This window comes from Daphnia pulicaria, chromosome 7, assembly GCF_021234035.1.
Source record: "Daphnia pulicaria isolate SC F1-1A chromosome 7, SC_F0-13Bv2, whole genome shotgun sequence".
In the NCBI taxonomy this organism is placed as follows: Eukaryota; Metazoa; Arthropoda; class Branchiopoda; order Diplostraca; family Daphniidae; genus Daphnia; species Daphnia pulicaria.
The window spans coordinates 7365690-7369887 of NC_060919.1; the positions used below are offsets into that span (position 1 = coordinate 7365690).

General features: G+C 38.3%; 1 pseudogene; it reads right to left on the reverse strand.

Annotated features, from left to right (window-relative positions):
* Positions 1-776: 776 nt before the first annotated feature.
* Positions 777-3501, reverse strand: LOC124348560 (annotated as a pseudogene).
* Between the last annotated feature and the right edge of the window lie 697 nt (positions 3502-4198).

Sequence of the window (4198 nt, forward strand, 5' to 3'; positions counted from 1 at the left end):
ATCAAGGGTACTTATTCTGATGTCTTAATATGCTGAAAAACATTAGCAATAAATTAAATTTAAATTCTGCATTAATTTACTCATTCTCATTCAAATTTTAAACCAGGTAAAACCTTGATTGATAGAGTTTCGATAAGGAATTTTCTTTTTCCTTCCATAGTTAGCGTATTGACCCTGAATATAACCAGTAATTTCCTCTATATCTTAAGTTCTATGGCTGTTCTATTTAAATTGGACATTGGACTACAGGAATCACTAAATACCGTCCAAACAGTGCAATATAATAAGAGCAGATAAGAGGCTGGCCTATTTCCTCCCAACACCAACTGACACCTTCCCAGTTTATAAGACGCTGAGCCACCAAGCAGCTACCATTTTCTTGATCAAGCAAATATTCAAAAGTAAGAAAAAAAATAACTCACAAGTTCACTGACACTGAGGCGCTGACAACGTTTGATTCGGTCAAGATTCTGCAAACTAGAAGAGCTGTCGTATAACGAGCTCACTTCTCCCTTCTTAATCTCGCACTTACCCCCCCCCCCCCCCGCCCCAAAAAAAAGTACCCGTGCATATCAAGATGTTGTTTCTGCTGTTTTCCAAACGGCCAAAGATTTTTTTCTTTCTTTTTGCCCTTGCTGCCCGTTTGACGAGAGATAGCGGGAAAATGTAGAACCCAATGTAGGGGGATGTTCGCGGTTCTCATGAAAGCTGGTTATGTATAACAACTCGAAAGGCCAAACAAAAAAAAGGCCTCTGCAATTTTGTTTAACCCTGACTTATGCCGATCCAGCGAGTGGTTTGGCTTCGACTGCCTGGTTAGTTGACGGGGATCCCACCGGAGTTGACATGGTTTTTTTGGTCCAGTAAAACTCGTTATCGTCGATATAACTCATCCAGCCAAAGAGATCGCGGTGCACTTTGCGAAGATAATCGTAATCCGGTTTCTCGAAGAAGTCTTAATTCTTGACATACCGTAAGTAGGTGTTCAGGGTAGCCTTCACACAGAGCCTCAATGGAAGCAGCACTTTTTATTTCGCCAATTTTGTGATTTAATTGATTTGCCTTGCCATGGCAAACTACCACGCAAGAAATACATAAACATGTGTCCCAAAACTTCCAAATTGTCTCGTCTGCTTTGCTCTTTGCCAAGTTGATCGAGTGTTGATGCTCATGTACCGAGCTGTACACATTTCCTTTTTATTATCACTCAGGCCGACAAGAAAATTTCATGATTTGACATCACCGTGGATAAGATTGTGACTGTGCACCATCTCTACTCTATCAATCAATTGCAACGCTATCTTAAGGACAGTTTTCAAAGAAACCTCCGACCACACAAAATGAAGAGATGTTCGAGGATGGGCCCCAACAGCCCCATGACCAGTGCATTATACTTTTTTGCCACAAGGTCCAAAATGATAAACCTCCGGTATGCCAGTTGTGTTGCTGTGACACCACATCATCCGATAATATTGATCCTCTGTGTTAGGTTAAGGCGCGCTTCCGATTCAAAGGGCTCCAATTTGATAGCAACACGTTCATTGGTTTTCAAGTTTTGACCTACCTAATCTCCATTCGCCACATCTGATCTTTTCCACAACCTAAAAATTGGGTCCCACCATTAACACTAGTGACGAAGAGGTCGGTGCCGTAGAACTGCTGCACTTTCGAGTCCTAGCACCCACATTTTACTGCTCAGATTGACGACTGCATTGTTCTGGATCCAGCGAATGGGGTTTTTGTGTTTGAAGATGAAGTTACATCAATAACTGCTGCAGGTATATCTTGAATCCCTTCAGCTGTCGAAAAAGAAGCACTACTAGTACAAATATTTCCTTCATTAGACTTCCCAGCACCCACATCTACTGCTGAGCTTGACGACTGCATTGTTCTGCATCCAGCGAAGGAGGTTCTACATTTATATCCATGAAATAGCAAAAAAAAAAAAAAGATTTACAATTGCTAGGTTGATTTACGAAGTCATTATTGCGGTAGTGCTGTCTTTTCATTTCGTGCGCTCGGATAAATGTTTTATCCCGTACAGTCTGAGTCTGATCAAATTTGAGATAGGAAAAAGGGGATTGTTTGGCCATAATTCAGGGCTGGCATTTACTAAAGTGCAGCAGTGAGTCTGTGTGATTATCATGTGAATGATCCGTGAAACTAATTGTAAAAAGGGTGGTGATAAATTTATTGTAGTTGTTGTGTGGGGCTTGCCTCGGTAAAATTTTGGATGGGGCTGGGTTCTTCTTGTCTTCAGCTTACTGGGAGTGCCAACATCATCTGATTGCGATTCGCGTTTTTGATATTTTGATGATAAAAATTCGAAACCAATATGAATGTGAAGTTACTTGCGGCCAGGAAAAGGAATGAACTACACAACTGTCGCCAAAAAGATTCGCGGTAAGTTTAAAATATAGTTTTCAAATGAAGGTGCAGAGCCATATGGCAGAGGGGCATTGTCAACGATACAGGTAGAAATTCTGACGAGGAAGATAAATGACATTAGAATAATTGCTCGAAATTATCTGTATTGCTGATTTTGATAACGCTGAGTAACGTAATACAATGGGTTCCATTCTAATTTCAAAGAATTATTAAGCTTTGTTCAACCAGTCCTCTTCTTTCTTCTTCCTAATCTTGGGCTTTTCCTTCTCTTTTTTCCCTGTTTCATATGATAATTGTTCCATTTGGAACCGTACATCGTCCTTTATGCTCTTATTATTGATCTTGGCAACTATAAAGGAGAAGATTTTTGTACCTCAACGTATTGATAATTTTAAAGCATTTATACCTTTATCGGCAAAAAAAATGTTATAATTTCTCCATTCCTTCGTCACTTCACCTTTCAAGTTCTTCTTTTTTCTCAATCACATGATTCGGTTTCTCATTAATCAACTGCGACACCAGCATCGACATATCTTTTTCTGCTTGAGATTCTTCTAATTTCCTTTTGTGCTTTACACGGTTATCTGGACAACTAGGAAGAGCATCTAAAAGGAAAATAAAATAGTGTAACAGGCCCTAACAGCATATAATTTACAAATATATGGTAATAACAACAATTACACTATACGAGCTGATGATGAATTTGAAGGAGTGGGTGTCGATGTTTTGAGAAACAGTAAGGGTCGATTTTAAGTTGAGCACTGATTCAAAAAAACGAGATTTAACAGATTCTGGCTTCGACTTGAAGCAATGGAATCCAATATTTGTTTCGTTGTCAATACATCTTTACTACATGATACATTCATGCTGGAACCTGTATATAATATCGTAATTGGAAATGTCATTAAACAGTCAATATAATTAAACGGTGTAAAAATGAGAACATTTAAACAGACGTTTATGTTTACCTGGCGTTTGTAGAGAATCTTTGCTATTCAAAGAGGATTCGTTGTTCATAATTAGTAATTGTGTATCGTTTGGTAGCAATGACTCGTCGTTTGAATGTAATAAATACTCGTTGTCAACATTTTCCACTTCCTCATCATTTTCCATTTCATCTGCAGCAGATTTTTTAACTAAATAAATATGTAGTACCTTTGCTGACGAGAGATTGGTAAACCTACTGTAACGTAACACAGTGCAATTTTTAATGAGATTTGATATCTCCACCTTGGCGTTTGTTTTTACTGTTATTTATTTGACTGCTTCTATTAAAAGTTCATATTCTTCCTCATTCCATTTTTTTGAAGACCTGAAATATATTTGCAAAACATTATTTCATCTGAACCAAAGGGTTTTGAAACATATGTTATGAATGCAGTTTTAACATAAAATAACCTCAATTGTTACATTTTATTTTTTTTCTTTGGTGACTTCTTCTTGGGCGACTTGAAGTTTTTTTATGATGACTTCTTTTTATTCTGTGGAGGAGACATAATGCAGGGAACTACTTTTCAGAATATCAAAGTAGGTGTTCAAATGGTCGAGAATGTCTCTGATGACTTCTGCGCTGCTAAAACAAACAAGGCCGTCGTCGACCCAAAAAGCTATGACTATGAGCGGGAGTTCCTCCTCTCGATGGCGGAATTAAATTCAGAGATCAGCAGTGCTTCGAAAAAGTTCAAATAATTATAAATGTTCATTTAACTTTTGGTTCCGTACCCGGGGCTGCTTGTTTGAATTTATATGGACATTTATTGGGCCTGCAAACTTCTTTTTCCCTTCCGGCCAGGACAAAACCTTCAGTTTA